General features: G+C 34.1%; 1 protein-coding gene across 1 annotated transcript in view; it reads right to left on the minus strand.

The window, feature by feature from the left end:
- Positions 1-20,635, minus strand: part of STPG2 (sperm tail PG-rich repeat containing 2) — a 1,129,165-nt gene that overhangs the window by 683,068 nt on the left and 425,462 nt on the right. The window lies entirely within an intron of this gene.

The following is a 20,635-nucleotide window of genomic DNA, read 5'->3' on the forward strand; positions in this document are numbered from 1 at the left end:
ATTGAGTGTCTATCACATGCCAAATGTTGTGTATCAAGAGAATGTTAAAGGTCTACTATATTAAATGTTTCAAGAGGAGAGAAAACTGAGGAAGGACACTGTAGAACATGTGGAATACAATTTCAGAAGAATGGTAGTGAATTAAATTAAATTGGGGGGGCATAAAAGATGAACGTATGGGGAGAGAAAAGAAAAACTTCAGCCATAGAATATTGGTAATAAATATAAATAGTGAAATAGAAGAGTAGATATAATGATATTAATAAAATATAAAATTAATTTCTCTACATTTCCCTAATAAGCATGCAATTCAATCTACCTACTTTGACAAGTACATTCTTGTTGTTGATTTAAAATCTAAAATATTTTTCAACTCACAGGTTCACATGAAACATTTTTAATGTTTTTAGCTTCATTAATATAGGACAATTCAAAATTTAAAATAAAGGAGGACATCCAGGCTCTAGCCCAGTCATTTTAATATCATTTCAATTAAGATACTAGTATCTAGACTAAGTCGAAGATGGCCGAATAGGAACAGCTCTGGAGTGCAGTTCCCAGCGAGAACAATGCAGAGGGTGAGTGATCACTGCATTTCCAAATGAATTATTACTACTCACAGACCAGGAGATTCCTGGGCTGAAAAGCATCACAAGTTTCCAACATGGCTGTTTCCACTGGTGCAGTGAGTTTCCACACAAAAACTCACAAAAATATGGGCGGCCATTTCAATTGGCACCTGGAACGCCTGGGAGACAGAGCCTCCCAATCAACTGGAAAAAAGGGGGTTGAAACAGGGAGCCAGGTGATCTGGCTCTGTGGGTCCCACTCACACAAAGACCAGCAATCTGAAATGCTCTGGATTAAGAGTTTCACAGCAAGCACAGCTGGACCCGGGACAGTCCAGCTCTGTGAGCGGAAGGGCATCCACCATTACCAAGGTAGTCCGTCATTACGACGGCAGTCTGCCATTACCAAGGCAGTCCACCATTACCGAGGCAGTCTGCCATTACCAAGGCAATCCGCCATTACTGAGGCAGTCCACCATTACCAAGTCAGTTCCAACTATACCTCTGTAAACAAAACCACAAGGAAGTTCACACAGCAGCTGGGCAGAGCGCACAGCAGCTCAGCAATGCCTCTGCTGGAAGACTGTGACTAGGCTACCTCCTTGCAGAGCAGGACATCTCTGAAAAAAGCCAGCAGCATGTCAGGAACTTATAAATAAAGCCCCACATTCCCAGGACAGAGCACCTGGGGAAAAGACAGTTATGAGTTCCACTGCAGCAGACATAAACATACATGCCAAGTAGCGCTGAATGGAAGAATGGAGCTCACAGCTCAGCATTTGAGCTCCTATAAGAGACAGACTGTCTCCTCAAACAGCTCCCCAACTCCCATATATACAAAGAGACACCTCATAAAGGAGAGCTCAGGCTGACATCTGGCAGGTATCCTTCTGGGATGAAGATAACAGAAAGAGAAACTGGTAGCAACCCTTACTGTTCTGCAGCCTCTGCAGGTGATCCCCAGGCAAGCAGGATCTGGAGTAGATATCCAGCAGTCCTACAGCAGAGGGGCCTGACTGTTAGAAGGAAAACTAAAAAACGGAAAGAAATAACTTCAACATCAACAAAAAAGTAAGTCCACTCAAAACCGCATCTGAAAGTCACCAACTGCAAAGACCACAGGTAGATAAATCAACAAGGATGGGAAGAAACCAGCACAAAAAGGATGAAAACAGCAAAAACCAAAATGCATCTCCTCCTCCAAGGGATCACAGCTCCTCACTAGCAAGAGAACAAAGCTGGATGGAAATGAGTCTGATGAACTGACAGAAACAGGCTTCAGAAGGTGGGTAATAACAAAATTCTCTGAGCTAAAAGAACATGTTCTAACCCAATGCAAGGAAACTAAGAACGCTGAAAAAAGGTTTGATGAAGTGCTAATGAGAATAAACAGCTTAGAGAAGAATATAAATGACTTAATGGGCTAAAAAGCACAACATGAGAACTTTGCAAAGCATACAGAAGTTTCTATAGCCAAATCAACCAAACAGAAGAAAGGATATCAGAGACTGAAGATCAACTCAATGAAATGAAACAAGAAGGCAAGATGAGAGAAAAAAAGAGGGAGAAGCAATGAACAACGCCTCCAAGAAATATAGGATTATGTGAAAAGACCTAATCTAAGTTTGATAGGTATACCTGAATGTAATGGAGAGAATGAATCCAAGCTGGAAAACACTCTTCAAGATATTATCCAGGAGAACTTCCCCAACCTAGCAAGGCAGGACAATATTCAAGTGCAGGAAATACAGAGATCACCACAAAGATATTCCTTAAGAAGAGCAACCCCAAGGCACATAATTATCAGATTTACTAGGGTTGAAATGAAGGAAAAAATGCTAAGTCCAGCCAGAGAGGAAGATCTGGTTACCCATAAAGGGAAGTCAATCAGACTCACAGCAGATCTCTCAGCAGAAACCCTATAAGCCAGAACAGAGTGGGGGCTAATATTCAACATCCTTAAAGAAAAGAACTTTCAACCTAGAATTTCATATCCAGCCAAAGTAAGCTTCATAAGTGAAGCAGAAATAAAATCCTTTATGAACAAGCAATTGCTGAGAGATTTCATCACCACCAGGCCTGCCTTACAAGAGCTCCTGAAAGAAGCACTAAACATAGAAAGGAACAACCAGTATTAGCCACTCCAAAAACGTACCAAATGGTAAAAAGCATCGACGCAATGAAGAAATTGTGTCAACTAATGGGCAAAACAACCAGCTAGCATCAAAATGGCAGGATCAAATTCACATATAACAATATTAACCTTAAATGTAAATTGGCTAAATGCCCTAATCAAAAGACACAGACTGGCAAATTGGATAAAATGTCAAAACCCATCAGTGTGCTGTATCCAGGAAACCCATCTCACATGCAAGGAGAGTATCTCATACAGACTCTCAAAATAAAGGGATGGAGGAAGATTTACCAAACAAATGGAGAGCAAAAAAAAAGCAGGAGTTACAATCCTAGTCTCTGATAAAACAGATTTTAAACTACCACAGATAAAAAGAGACAAAGAAGGGCATTACATAATGGTAAAAGGATCAATGCAGCAAGAAGAGCTAACGATCCTACATATATACACACCCAATACAGGAGCACCCAGTTACATACAGTTCTTAATGACCCACAAAGAGACTTAGACTCCCACACAATAATAGTGGGAGACTTGAACACTGCACTGTCAATAATACACAGATCAATGAGACAGAAAATTAACAAGGATATCCAGGATTGAACTCAGATCTGGACCAAGCAAACCTAATAGACATATACAAAACTCTCCACCCCACATCCACAAAATATACATTCTTCTCAGCACCACATTGCACCTACTCTAAAAGTGACCACATAATTGGAAGGAAATCACTCCTCAGCAAATGCAAAAGAACGGAAGTCATAATCAACAGTCTCTCAGACCACAGTGCAATCAAATTAGAATTCAGGATTAAGAAACTAACTCAAAACTGCACAACATCATGGAAACTGAATAACTGGCTCTTGAATGTTGACTGGATAAACAATGAAATGAAGGCAGAAATAAAGATGTTCTTCAAAACCAAAGAAGATGAAGACACAATTAACCAGAATCTCTGTGACACATTTAAAGCAATGTCGAGAGGGAAATTTATAGCAGTAAATGCCAACATGAGAAGCAAGGAAAAATCTAAAATTGACACCCTATCATCAAAGTTGAAACAGTCAGAGGAGCAAGATCAAAAACACTCAAAAGCTAGCAGAAGACAAGAAATAACTAAAAGCAGAGCAGAACTGATGGACATAGAAACACAAAAACCCTTCAAAAAGACAATAAATCCAAGAGCTGGTTTTTTGAAAAGATCAACAAAACACACAGACCACTAGCCAGTTTAATAAAAAAGAGATAAGAATCAAATAGATGCAATGAAAAATGATAAAGGGGTATCACCACCAATTCCACAGAAATACAAACTGCCATCAGAGATTACTACAAATGACTCTATGCACATAAACCAGTAAACACAGAAAAAATGGATAAATTCCTGGACACTTGCAACCTCCCAAGCCTAAACCAGGAAGAAGTCAAAACCCCAAATAGACCAATAACAAGGCCTGAAGTTGAGACAGCAACTAATAGCCTACCAATCAAAAAAGCCAAGGTCCAGAGGGGTTCACAGCCAAATTATGCCAGACATACAAAGAGGAGCTGGTACCATGCCTTCTGAAACTATTCAAACAATCCAAAAAAAGGGAATCCTCCTCAAATAATTTTATGAGACCAACATCATCCTGATACCAAAACCCAGCAGAGACTCAACAAAAAAAGAAAACTTCAGCCCAATATCCATGATGAACATAGATGTAAAAATCTTCAATAAAATTCTGGCAAACCAATTGCAACAGCACATCAAAAAGCTAATCCATCACAATCAAGTAGCCGTCATCCCGGGGATGCAAGGCTGGTTCCACATATGCAAGTCTATAAACGTAATCCACCACATAAACAGAAGCAACGACAAAAAACACATACTTATCTCAGATGCAGAGGCCTTCAACAAAATTCAACAGCCCTTCAAGCTAAAAACTCTCAATAAACTAGGTATTGATGGAACATATCTCAAAATAATAAAAGATGTTTATGACAAATCCCCAGCCAATATCATACTGAATGGGCAAAAACTGGAAGCATTCCCTTTGAAATCTGGCACTAGACAAGGATGCACTCTCTCACCACTCCAATTCACCATACTGTTGGAAATTCTAGCCAGAGCAATCAGGCAAGAAAAAGAAATGAAGCGTATTCAGTTAGGAAAAGAGGAAGTCAAATTGTCTCTATTTGCAGACAACATGATTGTATATTTGGAAGACCCCATCGTCTCATCCCCAAATCTCCTGAAACTGATAAGCAACTTCAGCAAAGTCTCAGGATACAAAATCAATGTGCAAAAATCACAAGCATTCCTATACACCAATAACAGACTAAAACAGAGCCAAATCAAGACCAAACTCCCATTCATAATTGCTACAAAAAGAATAAAATATCTAGAAATACAACTAACAAGGGATGTAAAGGAACTCTTCAAGAAGAACTACAAACCACTGCTTAAGGAAATAAGAAAGGCTAAAAACAGATAGAAAAACATTCCATGCTCATGGTTAGGAAGAATCAATATTGTAAAAATGGCCATACTGCCCAAAGTAATTTATAGATTCAGTGCTATCCCCATCAAGGTACATACGACCCTCTTCACAGAACTGGAAAAAACCACCTTAAACTTCACATGGAACCAAAAGAGAGCCCACATAGCCAAGACAATCCTAATCAAAAAGGATAAAGCTGGAGGAATCATGCTGCCTGACTTCAAACTATACTACAAGGCTACAGTAATCAAAACAGCATGGTACTGGTACCAAAACAGTGATATAGACCAATGAAACAGAATAGAGGCTCAGAGGCAATGCCACACATCTATAACCATCTGATCTTTGACAAACCTGACAAAAACAAGCAATGGGGAAAGGATTCCCTGTTTAATAAATGGTCTTGGGAAAACTGGCTAGCCATGTGCAGAAAGCAGAAACTGGACCCCTTCCTTACACCTTACACGAAAATTAACTCCAGATGGATGGATTAAAGACTTAAACATAAGACCTAACACCATAAAAACTCAAGAAGAAAGCCTAGGCAAAACCATTCAGAACATAGGCAAAGGCAAGGACTTCATGACCAAAATACTAAAAGCAATGGCAACAAAAGCCAAAATAGACAAATGGGGTCTAATTAAACTCTGTACAGCAAAAGAAACTAGAGCTTCTGTACAGCAAAATAAACAGTCATTAGAGTGAACCAGCAACCAACAGAATGGGAAAAAATTTTTGCAATCTCCCATCTGACAAAGGGCTAATTTCCTGAATCTACAAAGAACTGAAACAGATTTACAAGAAAAACAAACAAACAAACCCATTCAAAAGTGGGCAAAGGACATGAACAGACACTTTTCAAAAGAAGACATATATGATGCCAACAAGCATAAAAAAATTCTCATCATCACTGGTCATTTGAGAAATGCAAATCAAAACCATATTGAGATACCATCTCATGCCAGTTAGAATGGTGATCATTAAAAATCTGAGACAACAGATGCTGGAGAGGATGTGGAGAAATAGGAATGCTTTTACACTCTTGGTGGAAGTGTAAATTAGTTCAACCATTGTGGAAGACAGTTTGGCAATTCCTTAAGGACCTAGAAATAGAAATTCCATCTGACCCAGCAATCCCATTACTGAGTATATATCCAAAGGATTAAATCGTTCTATAATAAAGATACATGCACATGTATGTTTATTGCGGCACTGTTTACAATAGCAAAGACCTGGAACCAACCCAAATGCCTATCGATGATGGACTGGACAAGGAAAATGTGGCACATATACATCATGGAAAATGATGCAGCCATAGAAAACGATGAGTTAGTGTTCTTTGTAGGGACATGGATGAATCTGGAAACCATCATTCTCAGCAAACTGACACAAGAACAGAAAACCAGACCCCACATGTTCTCACTCATAGGCACATGTTGAACAATAAGAACACATGGACACAGGTAGGGAAGCATCACACATTGGGGTCTGTTGTAGGGGGGAATAGGGGAGAGACAGCGGCAGGTAGGGAGGTTGGGGAGGGATAACATGGGGAGAAATGCCAGATAAAAGTGACAGGGGGGTGGAGGCAGCAAACCACATTGCCATGTAGGTACCTATTCAACAATCCTGCATGTTCTGTGCATATTCCCCAGAACCTAAAGTGTAATAAATATATATATATATATAAAGATATAGGTATCTAAAATTTCTTGTTGGAAGCTAATGCATTTTGATATACCAAGTGATAAGTAAAGTAAGATGTTTTTGCAAATGCATCTTAATATAAAGCAATAGCATGCACAACTTTGGAATAATATAATTTACATTTACAGTGCAGAGGAATAATGCACATATACATACTGACAGACATTCATACACACACTATGCATGGGAAAATATATCATCAACCATAGTATTTAGAATAAGAAAACAAACAAACTATCATTAGAAGCTGGGTACATCATAATTCTACAGTCAGCTAATTGAAAATTGTAACTTTAACCATAAAGATTTATAAAGGTTAATGCAACAGGTAAGGCTATTATCCAAACACTATTGTAACTGTAAGTTTCATTTTCAGTCATGAAAAAATATTGTCTATCCTCTGCCCTTACCATCAGGGTACAGAAATTGATAAATATTTACATTTACAGTTATAACTCAGTAAAAGAAAAGAAATTATTCAAATGGAGTTGTAGCAGATTACTTTTTATTGGAATTCCTTTGAGGAACATTAAGTGAAGCAAAACTTCTCAACATGCATCTTGCTGCATTTTAGCACTCAACCTGCTTTAAGCTACGGAATTTTTTTTTAAATAAAAAGGTTTATTACACTTAGTCTAAAATATATTTCCAATTACATATGCTATTGCTTATATGATACAGGCCAAAGACTTACATTGCTCCACCAGCTCTGATTCATAGCTAGATCAGCAGAAACTATCTTCTATTCAGATACCAAAATGTCACATTTTAATCACAGGTCATGAAGAAGAAAACTTCTCATTCCAAATCAAACACCTATGAAAAGTCTGTCTGAATCATGACTAGTATATAATGGGAAATTCAAGAGTAGATGATTCTTATAATTGCATATTTTCCAGCCCTGTGCCAACTCAGTCTCCAAAATGTCAACCAATGCTAGAGGGCAAAAATGGAACATAACAGGAACAGTGAGTAATTTAACATAAAAATCTATGTTTCTGTCCCTTCAATATGACCATCTTGGTATATTAGAGTGGCCTCAATAAAAACAACTTTTATAATTAAAGCTACAAAATCTCAGATTTCATAAGTTTTTTATAATAAGCTAAAATTATAAATAATGCAATCATTCTTGCTATGAATACTTTTTTCTTGTGAAGGTGACAGAAATCTACTAAAAAGTAAATATCCCAGGTATGAGCATAACTTTAGAGATTAAAAATCATTTAGAAAATTGTTCATTGAAATTTCATGGCTTTAAAATGTCATTTAGAAAGTTTATACATTTATGGCACACATTTTCTCATACTGATTTTATTCTTCAGCTTTACAAATGAAGTAATAGCAAGGAGAAAAGACTAGTACACAAAGAAGTATCATCATCAATGCCAGAGACACGTTTAGGTTTAATGCTGTTCCACTACTTCTAAGATTGGATTTTATTAAAGGGCACTTCAGATTATGACCATAGAATGGCACAGTCTATTAAATTGAGCTATAAGTAATGAAAGAAAAAAGGAGTCCCATACTACATGAATTTTAACCAAAACATCCATATATATTTTTGCTATTTCCTTAAATTATCTGTGAAAAAACAAAAATGGTATTAACGTACTTTAAGAAATAAGATTTTATATATTCAAGTTTATCTTAAAGCTATTATAGTGTATATGGAAGTTACTGTGAACACAGCCCTAAGAAATAGACTGTTATAATGCATTCCCAACTAAGTAGACTGCAAAATTCATCTCCTGGAGTCTACCTAAACCATGCACCTGTTAAAACATGTGTTCCTAGTACTGATTAAGCTATAGGGCTGTCACTGTTATGACATATAAATACAAAATCATATGGATTTGGCTTGACTGAAATATCTCTTCAGACAGCAATGTCTGTTTATCTGTGTACCTCTAAGTACATACTTATCAAAATGTGCATCCATAAGCCCTGTCAAGTGAAGTCTTTCAACTGCTGCTATAAAAAAGATACTTCCACTCTGTGATAACATAAGTACATTGTAGGTAAATCTGAATGACTTTCACCAGTCATAAATGTAGGTGTAACACAGTTTCTTTGTGAATTATAAGAACCAACTGGAAGGAAGGATAATCACCCTTCATCTAAAATCACTTTGAGTAAGCGGTACATAGATTTGTAACACATGAATTATTTTTAAGAATGAACAGAATTACCAAATAATAAAATATGAAATTGTTTTCAAGGTAAATAGAATAATTCACAACTGTCCTGAAATATTAGTGGAAAATTCTCATAATTAAATTTTGGTTTTATACTCCACAGTTCTTATGTAAAGGTTTGGAGCCATATTACCAAGAAAATTATCAAGGCAAAAAATGTAGAATAAGTCTCAACATATATTTGAAATTTCCTTAGATCACCATTATGATTTAAACACTCTATCAGGGCTAAATTAGCAAAGCATTCCCTCTGTCAAGACTGTTACTTATCTCTGGGAATATTACTTGTAAAAATCAGGATAACAATAAAACATGTCACATTATAGATGCAGTTATGTAAAGTCCTTTAAATAAAATACCAACTTTATTTAAAAAATAATTTAAAAACTTGATTAAACTAAATTCTTCACAAACATTACAAAAAATCACTAATTTGTACCATTTAAATTGTGACTATTTGCCATTTTCTCAACTTGTTAAAAATTTTAAGGCTTCTAAATATGTTTGTATTTGAATCTGCTGCAAATATCTTTACCTGTATAGGTCTGCTAGGATAAAGCTAGACTCACAGAGTTTAGTTTTCTGAAAGAGGAGCCTACACGATTTATTTAGTGAGGAGCCAATTAAGCAAAGATTAATGTTTCATTTACAACTTAAATGAAATGAATGATACAATACTTTTGATGCTTTGATGTCATCAAAACTTTTTACATTTATTGGAGATTAAACAAGAACTCTTATAGTAACCATTGAATATTTCAGGAAGCTTGGTCCTCATTTTTAGTCAACCAAACTATATATAGATTTAAATCTAAATAAGAATGTTTTTCTTCAACCTAACAGTATTCTTTGGTCACTATAATCCAGTGATCATGTAATACAAATATTCTGTAATCTTGTTCCTATGCCCTACTGGAATAAGAGACAGCAGACTACTGTGAGAATTCAGCAGGATTCTTCCCTTTCAAAGTTTCTGATCAACTAAGGTTGAATATTCCTAATCCAAAAATCTGAAATCCAAAGCACTCCAAAATCTTAAACTTTTTGAGCATCAACATGATGCTCAAAGAAAATATTCATTGATGCATTTCAGATTTTGGATTTTCAGGTTAGGGATGCTGCACTGTTAAGTATAAATAATGTAAATATTCTAAGATCCAAAAACTCAAATCTGAAACATTTCTGGTCCCAATCATTTTGGATAAGAAACACTCATACTACTGGTTAATTTTAACCAAGACTAATAACAGTGAAAATTTTTTACATTAATAATGTTTAATTCTAAATAATTAAGGAATTCTTCATCTGGCTTAATACCTACCGCTTACAGGGTTTATTCACTACCTTTCTATAGCTTTAGACATGCTATTCCACTGGCCTCTGGCTGAACTTATTGTAGAGCATGACATAACAGACTAAAAAACAAAAAGGATCAGATGCAGCATCATATATTTTATGTTGTTCATGGAACATCCCAATTAGTGTTAAAATGAAGATTCCTTGGATTCATCCCAAAATAATAAATCGTATTCTCTGAAAGTGGGACCAAGAAAACAATTTGAACAAAACCCATTGCTTTTGACCTCTAAACTATAATTTAGTGTGTTGCTGTTCTTAAAAAATATTTAAACATTAAGTTATTTTCCTCTGAAATAATCCTGGTAACCAGTGATCCAGACAGGGAATAAACCTTCCGAAATTCTGGATGAGACTATAATTTTCTCTGAAATATATCTGAATCTTATGTTTCTGTGCCTTCCTATGGTAGGGCCTCAATAAATGCTTATTGAGCTGAACTGAAATGAATCAAGAAAGGAAGAATCAATTTATGAGCTACTTAGAACCTACTTCTGTGATTTGTAAGCATTTTAACCAATTTCTTGTCATTTTACTTTGGTAATTGTCCATGAAAAGAAATAGATGAAGTCACATTTCTATTTATAATATGCAAATAGCATTTAGATGATATATCACATAAATATTTGTAAATACATTAGAGCAATTGTTGCCTGGGAGGAAAGAGATTAACATGAGACTGGCAGTATTAAGATAGGAAAAAGACTTTCTTTTCAGTATATATCTTTCAGCACAGTATAAATTCTGTTATATGGATGTCATACTATTTTAATCTTGGGCCAAATTTGCAAACTTATTTCGTAATCTTTGAAGAGGCAATGCTTGCCAGTATATTTTCATCTCTATGTTATTTTAGCCCATTATTTCTAGAATAAGTCTTAAACCTAAATTGAAATTCAAGCTTTCTATGTACTAGCCATGTGACCTTGATTAATTCTCTAAATCATGCTCAGCTTTAGTTTTCTCCTTTGTCACTGAAGGAAAAAGCCAGCTCAGAGAAGTTAAACAACTTTCATAAAGTTATAAAATGAGTAAGGACCAAAGTATTTATCTCCTTTTCATCCTTGGAATATCCCTGAGAGGGTAGAAGGGGGAACAATATTATTGAAACTTCACAGGAAACAGAGTTAAATAGTAGAGTTGTGGCTTCACTTTATGGTTTTAACAGCTTTTTTTACTACTTCATGCTGCCTTCTTAATCTCCATTTGATGTCTCAGCACCCCCAAATACATCAAATTTGCCAAATAAATATATTAATCAAATGACAATGTTATGCTTTTACCTCAGCCTGACAATTCCCTAAAATATGGATTGTGTTTAGGAGATAGAATAAATAAGCATAGTTGATAAATTTAGGGAATTTGTTCTTGAATTAATTACTAATTCACTAGCATACCAAAAATAGAGGTAATTATTTTTTTACACCTATATTTTAAAAGTTGTAAGTATAAACACATTTAAGGTAAGCACAAACACCACAATTCTAAAAATCAAGCTGTCTTCAAATCTCCATATTGACACACTGCTAGTTATCAAGGCTGCCACACACTGCTACCTTCAAAGCCTGTTATAAACAAGAATAAAACAAAGTCTAAAGTTAAATGCTATCTTTCTAGAATCCAATAGCCCTACATCCCATCTTTTGGTTCAGGCTGCCTCTCTGTGGTAGAATGCAACGTGATGTGTTCCCTGGGAGACAATTTCTCCCTCATATTTTTAACTAGAAAGGATCTGTATAATATTCAGAAACATACAAATTTAAATGTGGTGGCTTAACCATTTCTTTCAGGATTATATGTTTGCCTTCATGTTTAGAAAGGTCTTTGAACCTCAAGGAATAGCCTCACTTATTTAGGCAAGCATGTATAGCAAGAGATGAAAACAGTATTTTTGTGGTAATAACAGAAATCAAGTAAAACAGAATTTCTCAAATAGGATGGTCATGTTTGCTGTCTCTTTTGAAAGCTGAAGTCATTATTCACTTTACACTGAGTGACCTCTGCTGGTCAGAAGGACACATATTAATAGACATCATATCTACAAGAAAGCAGCTGTTATCTTAATTTCCTCAAGTAATTACTCAGATATATTGTGTGTCATAAGAGGAAGCTGGCTATTCACTTAGAGTGCAACAATACAGAAACATATCCTATTTCAAATACTGAATGTCAAGAAGCAAATATCAAATGGATATCTTTTAAAAACATTGAGTTAATTTTTCTTTTCCACTAATATCCATTGTTAGTTGAAATAAAAGTAGGCTCAAAGATCTTCTTATTATAAGGCTTATTTTGAAAGTAAGTATAATCTATAATAAAAAAATTAAGATTTTGTTATTTTTAACTATATGATGACTGAAAGCTTAGCAATTGTACACTATTAGCTGAAAAAAACAAGACATTTCTATGACAAGCATATGACTTGTTATATCTCAGAAATGAAGAGTTTAGTTAAGCAATGTAGTTACAAAAATGACATTAACCTTCTCTAAAACAGAACATGTTACACATCAGAAACTGTAAAACCTTATTAGAAGAAGAGATCCAGAGGGTCACAGTAAATATTTAAACAACCAGTACCAAAGTATTCTTTTTAAACTACATATCACGGAGAAAACTGTGCAGGTTGTCTTTCTTTATAATTTTAATAGAGGTCACGACTTTTGACATGAACTATATCAATAAAAACACCAAAGCAAAAATTTTTTATCAAGAAAATTATTACATACCCTGATTGCTAATTATTACAATGTCCCCCTCCCCTCCTTTTTTTTTTTTTTTTTTTTTTTCTTTTTAACAATGTCCAGAGAGGGGAAGAAGCCTATTTGGTCTCTGCTTCAGCAAATACTGAAATCTATTTATATGCAAATAAGCTATCCATGATTAGTATGAGAAGAGACTTGTGTATAAAGGAGACATAAATTATCACTAGAATCCATTAATGAAATCTATTTCAAAACATAACATTTTACAAGAGCCCTCACTCATGTAATATTTGTTTAAGCCTCCAGGGGAAATAGTGAGTTCTACACTTCGATGAAATCTGACACTACATTATTTCCCATGCCAATTTGTTTTATAAAATGAATTTATCCTTTCCTTAAAATGACTTGATAATTTTAATTCCAGTGAGTCTTTTTAGAGAACTTCATCATTAAAATCAGAGCCTTATGTGTTTGTCACATAATTGCCACACTTTTTGAGGGGTTTTATTTTTGAGTCTGTTAGAACAATTTTTATTCTTTGGGGTTTAAAATGTTAACATTTATTTTTATATTCTACATATAAAAATGAACAAATGAGTTTTTAAGAAGGAACATGAGTCTTTCTGGAATAAGTTCAATTTCTATTGAAAATAATACAATAAGCAATAATTAATAGACCTATAAAATACTTTTGTATACTTTTTTTCATTTTCTTTTGGGGAATCTTGTTTTGTTCTCCTTTACATCACAAATTCCTTGTTTGGTCTATATTTGAGTCTCTGCCAATTTTAAGCATTGCAGATATTTTTCTTTCTGTCATCTATTGAGCTTTTCCTAGGATGCCCAATGTTGAAGAGAAATCCTTTGTTTTAAAATAGTTAAGCTCAGATTTTTTTTATAGTTGTTACTTTTGGAGTTTTTAGTAAGAAGTATTTTCCCACTTTCTAGATTGTAGCAGTATTCTCTCAGACACTGAGGACTCCAAAAGTGGGGAGGGAGGGAGGGGTTCAGGGTTGAAAATCTACCTATTGGAGGATAGTGTGTTAACTATTGGGTTGATGGATTCAGTAGAAGCCCAAACCCCACCATTATGCAACATATTCATGTGACAAACATGTAAATGTAACCACTGAATCTGAATTTTTTAAATTTAAAAATCAGTATTCACTCATATTTTCTTCCAATAACTTTGTAGTTTTACTTTGCCATTTAGGTCTTTAATCCATATGGAAGCCATTTTTGTACATGGTATTTTGTAAGGATTTAATCTTATTTTCTCTGGTAAGTGTATTGGTCTGTTTTCACACTGCTATAAAGAACTGCCTAAGACTGGAAAATTTATAAACAAAAAAGGTTTAATTGACTCACATTTCCACATGTCTAGGGAGTCCTCGGGAAATTTACAATCATGGTGGAAGGTGAAGGGGAAGCAGGCATCTTCTTCACAAGGCAGTAGGCAGTAGGAGAGAGAGCATAAAGGGGGAAGTGCTACTTTTAAACCATTAGAGCTTGTGATAACACTATCATGAGAACAGCATGAAGGAAACTGCTCCCATAATCCAATCAGCTCCAACCAGATCCCTCCCTCAGCACATGGTGATTATAATTTGAGACGAGATTTGGGTGTGGACACAGAGCCAAACCATATCAGTAAGTTTGTCAGTTTTCCCAGTATGTCCACTAAATAATTTTGTTTACTATTGAGTTGTAGTGATATCTTTACAATAAATTGACTTCACATATGTATTAATCTGTCTCTGAATTTTCTGTTTCCTTATCCATTTGTCATGCTTTTGTGCCAAAACTGCAAAGTTTTTATTAATATAGATTTGCAATGTGTCTTAATAAATGGTATTGGAATTTCTCCCCTTCTTTATTCCTGTTTTTAAGTTCTCATATGCCTTTATTTTTACACACATTTATATGTGATCATTAACTTATTCAAAAAGTTCAACTGGAATATTAAGTGGGGTTATATTTAGAAATTAAGAAAAGTAAAACTGATATCTTTATTATATAAAGTCATCACACTCAAGTGCCTAGAATAGCTCTTCATTTAATCAGACCGCTAACTATGTCTATTATTAGTTTTAAAACTCTCTTTATGAAGATATCTTTTCTTATTAAATCCTAGAAATTTTATTTTTATTGGGAGTTGTACTTTATTTCATTACTCCTTTGAAAATCATCACTGTTGGTATTGAGAAATGTTACTGGTTGTGTAAGTCATTCTCCATCCAGCAAGTGTGGTGAATTTTCTTATCAGTTCTACTTGTTTCTGGATATTTTTAAAATTTGCTATATGATGCTATAATCTGAAATTTAAAGTAGGTTTATATCTTTTCATCCAATAATCCCTTCTTTTTCATGTTCTTATGTATTCTTAGGTATTGATGTTAACCACCTACTTTGTTAAGAAGATTTGGTAATAGTAGGTATCCTTGTCTTCCTTTCTTTAAAAATGATGTCTTAGGTTTATCACCTATATCAATATAAGAAAGTTACTTATATTCATAGCTTTATGAGATTTTTAAATCACAATAGGTGTACTTAATTAAAAGATACTTATGCAGGTCTTTATTCAAGTACTTCTTTAAAGAGTACAGTACAAAAATATGAGAATATCCTAGAAAATGTTGCTAACAGAACTTTTCTTGACTCAAAACCTGTTGATTTATCTTTGGTTTTAGGTGACTAACTAGTTTGGAATGCAATATTCTTTTGCCTATCACCCTGTACTATGCTTAATACTTGTTATTAAGAGAAAAGAGCATGTGCAAATGAGGATGAGGTTTGATAGTGGGAAGACAGTCAGGTGTTCTACTTATTCATCCTAAATCCATTAATAAATTCATCCTGAAGTCCAATAATAAATACATCCCTCCTCTGCTAACCTACACAGAGTTGCAAGTCAGAACTGTTGTTGAAAGGGAGACCGAGAAGAGAATAGTACCACATTTTTTTTAGTGCACCCAAATTAGATAAATATTTAGTCTTTGTTTCCTTAAGTATGAACACACCAAAGGTTACTTGGTAAATGATAATAAATAGCCAAATGAAAGTCAAAGACAAAAAAAATATAGAAAACTTACCCCGAAGTAAAAAAGATAATTTAGGAAAATATATAACTTTCAAAATTGAATAGTATTATAAAATATGTTCACAATAATATTGCATCTATAAAACAAAGAGCATTCCAAGAACAAGGTACTCCAAGAGCATATAAATTGTTGGTATCGAAAATTAAATTAGATAAGATAAATAGCTTACAAAAACCCTTACAGAATTTAGAGCAAAAAGGCAGAGAGAGAGGAAAAAAACATGAAATATAAAAAGATATTTTTTAAAAATAAATTCCACTGGAGCCAAAATCCATGTTTCCAGAAAGACAAAATTAAAATGCTGAAAATAAATTACAAAATACAGATTGCTTAAAAAGGATAGAAGTCTTCAAATGCAAAAGGACACTAAAAATATGAAAGACCTGAGTCTGGGCATTGAAAGATACTCAGCCACAGATATATCACTGTGAAATTATAAAACCTCAAGAATTTTCTAAAATTCTAAATGTTTCCACAAAAAGAAAGGTAAATCCCCCACGAAGGAAAATGCCATCTGATCTTATCTGCATCAGCAAAACCAGATTCTAGAAAACAATTAAGCAAAATAAGAGAATAAAAAGAGCAAAATGAAGGTATCTTAAAATATAAAGTCCCGCCACCACCTCTATAAAATGAAAGCCCAAGTTTAATACAAATCAGGCCTAGAGAAAAATCAATTCAAACAAAAACAGATCAATGGGCTCCAGAAAAGAGGCGGTCTCCACAGGGGTTGAAACTTTGAATAAAATGAGAATCAACTCGAGAAAAAAGCAGACAATTTGTATGATATTGTACTCATATAAGGTGTCTAAAGTAGTCAAATTCATAGAGACAGAAAGTAGAATGGTAGTGGTCAGGGGCTAAAGAGGAAGTTATTGTTTAATGAGTAGAGTTTCACGTTTTCCAAAATGAGAAGTTCTGTGGATAGACGGTGGTGATGACAGCACACAATATGAATATACTTAATGTCACTGTGTACACTTTAAAATGGTTAAAATGATAAATTTTATCTTATGTGTATTTTGCTAGTTTTTAAAAGGATAAAATTCCAAATAACTGTGTAAGAAAGTAATGAACTAAAGCTGAAGCTAAATTTTAAAAGTGACAAAGTTTAAGCAACTAATGACATGGAGAAGAGGAAATTCAAGTGATTCTTATGCCAAAATATTCCACTTTGAGAAAACTAAAGATTATGGCTTTGGTACCACAGAGAGAAGATTAATCCTTGCATTCTACTTGACTCACCATTAAGTAATTTTTAAATTTTATCTGTGGGAATTTGAAGGAATAAGGCAAAAGTTTATTGCTTTTCTCTACGCTCTTCTATACAAGTTGATTTGGTACTATGTGCATGCATCATATACACACACAATACAAACATACATATATGTATACATATATGCTTGCACGTGTACACACATATACAATATACCTAAGTTGAGAAAAGGCCTCTTCCAACTGATTCTCTTCATTCCATCTGCTGTGATATTCCATTAGCTTGGTAAGAAGTGTGAACAATCATGTACATTGAAAATGAAATTATTGTTAAGCATTGTTTTCATCTCTATAGCTTCTGTTTCTAAAACTATATGTTCTGTAGAGATAGAAACAGGGTTTTGAAAAGAAGGGAGTTATACCTCATTCTGAAATATCTGAGTTTTTAAGTGTATTTTGAAATTCACAAAGTCATCAGAAGGAATAGGTGAAAATTACATACATAATTACTTATAGTTTGGCTTCTATAGTAAAATGTCACTGAAAAGGTAGAATTACGTAAATAAATGTATTAGGCATATAATATGCATATGTAGATATATTTATAAATTAATAATGTGTCTATCTCATTATTCTATCTTAGTTTTATATTTATCTTTCCTAATATTTATTTCTCTTAATAAAACCATCTATAAATTAAAATAAACCATCTTTTTATGAGTGTGATTATACCTAATTTTCCATCCTGGGTCTTGTTGGATATCAGTGAAGAGTTGATATGTTTACTGTATAAATAGGATAAAACAGGTAAAGATAATAATGTTTATTTTATCAGCCACACACCAAAAACAGAAACTAGCTTTTCTAAGCATTGAAGTAATATTCACCCAGGTTTTTTTCTGCAGAATGAAAGTTTTCACAGAGTGTTAGCTGATAGCACATGCTATAAGGTATTCTGTGGTCAAACAAATTTGGGGCAGGTTGGATTAAACAAGGTTCAAGCAGGTTTCTTTATCACAGGTTATATGAGAGCCTGTGATAGGCTAATTCACACATAAAGAACAAATATAGCATGTGCATTTCTAACATGTATGATCAGGGATTCCTTTTTTTTCACAATTTTCTTATAGAACTAGTGTTTCTGTAAATTACTTAAATTTTTTTTTGGTTTTCAGGATAGCCACATTAGTGTTTTCAACATACTAATTCTAAAATTATAATTTAAGTCTTAGTTATGATACTAGTTAGGAAGTACAAATGAAAGCAGAGACAGAATCATTCTAAAGACTTTTTTCTACTGTTGTTAAAAAAATTCAAAGTAAATTATAGTTAAATATTTCACATCAACAAACCATTTATGTCATCTTTGATTTTGGATATTATGGAACTATGTTCTCATAGTTTGCATAATCTGTCATCTTTAACAAATGCATATTATCTAATCAGACAATAGCTTCATCAGTTCAGCATGTAATAGCTTCAGATGACCATAAAGTGTGAACTGAAGAATTCTGTCGAGAGAATGGTATTGTCTATAATTGGCCACACCTGCAAGAAACTTATTCATTTATATTCTCTTCAACCTCTTTCTCCTCTAATGAAAAAAAAATCTCAGCAGTATAGTGGTTGTGATAAGTATGAAACAAGTATGATAGAATTACACAATAAAAGCAAATAATGATAACCAAAGAAATGAGATACTTTTGATGTCAACAAGTTCATTTCTTTCTAGGTATTAGTAAAAAGACATTCCATTTTACTGGTGACATTTTTTACTTTTATTCATATTTTCAAAATTTCATATAAGGCAAAAAATATTATGTAACTAGATGGACATCATTTCCTTTAGGTTGAAGAAATCTATATGTAGAATTATTTTCAAGTTGTTGTTTTATTGGCAATGTATTTACTTCCTCTCTTGTATGACCAGAGTAATTTATTCCTGATCATAACAAACAGAAGAAAACTTAGGATCCAACCTTGGTGAAAGCCTTATTTGACCCAGAAAGAGAATCACTTTCAAATCTGAGCATACTCGTTGAAGCGTCTGACCCAGAGCCAAGAAAAAAAAAAGTTTCATAAGGGGAGAATGCTCAGTTGGAGTCATACAACCCACCTGACTAACCTGAACAAATCCCTCAGCAGATCCTATGGAAATGTTACATCCACTTCAGGCTACAGAAAATATTATCTAAAATACAAGCAAGCAAAGAAAAGCTAATTTATCCCTACAATTATCTTCGGAAATCTTTTTATCAAAGAAATCTCTGTGTGTGTGTGTGTGTGTGTGTGTGTGTGTGTGTGTGTGTGTGTGTGAGAGAGAGAGAGAGAGAGAGAGAGAGAAAGAGGAAGGAAGATACAGAGAGAAAGAGATAGAGAGAAAGAAATAGAGTGGGAGAAAGAAAGAGGCAGAGACAGAAAAATGGCTTTTCGTTCTATTGATGACAAGACCCCAAAAATAATTTCTCTCTCTCTGTCTGTCGCTCTCTCTCTCTCTCTCTCTCTCTCTCTCTCTCTCAGGTCTAACTGAGGAAAGAGAAAAAGAGTCATAACTCTAGATCTTAAAATCCTCATCCAATTTCTAAGACTCATGCCCTCAGCTAATTTCTGTAAAAAAAAAAAAATGCACCTATTATCAAGTTTTGGAGGAGATTTGAGGGACACTAGTAGACTTTAGGGAAGAATATATGACTTTTGTTATCTTTCAAATTTGGAGAATAGAATGTATTTTGTTGGTGGAAAAGTAATCACGATTTTTGCCTTTCTTTAATTCTCAAGAATAAAAACAACAGCCAAATCCACGATTACTTTTGCACCAACCTAATAACTTGTGTCACAGCTTCTTTCATTTCGGTGAAGCTAACTATATGAGTGATTCAGTCAGAACTTTGGAACCAGATTAATTTTGTCAACAGTTATCAAAATAGAAATACATTACAAACTGGGTTTGGTATGTATCTTTATAATGCTGTCTCTGCAGACTCTGAATTTTGAAGGAGGAGATCTTTCCTCTTTTATACAATCAGGAATTTGAAACTGTACAAGGCGAATGAAGGGGACTAGAACCAGCACACTGATAAAAGATTCAAAGCCAGTCTGCATCCAACATCATAAACCCTCCTAACAAGGGTAATAAAGAAGGAATTAAGGTAAAAGACTATAGG

The sequence above is a fragment of the Aotus nancymaae genome, unplaced genomic scaffold (genome assembly GCF_030222135.1).
Source record: "Aotus nancymaae isolate 86718 unplaced genomic scaffold, 86718_ANA_hifiasm-v0.15.2.pri h1tg000006l, whole genome shotgun sequence".
Lineage (NCBI taxonomy): Eukaryota > Metazoa > Chordata > Mammalia > Primates > Aotidae > Aotus > Aotus nancymaae.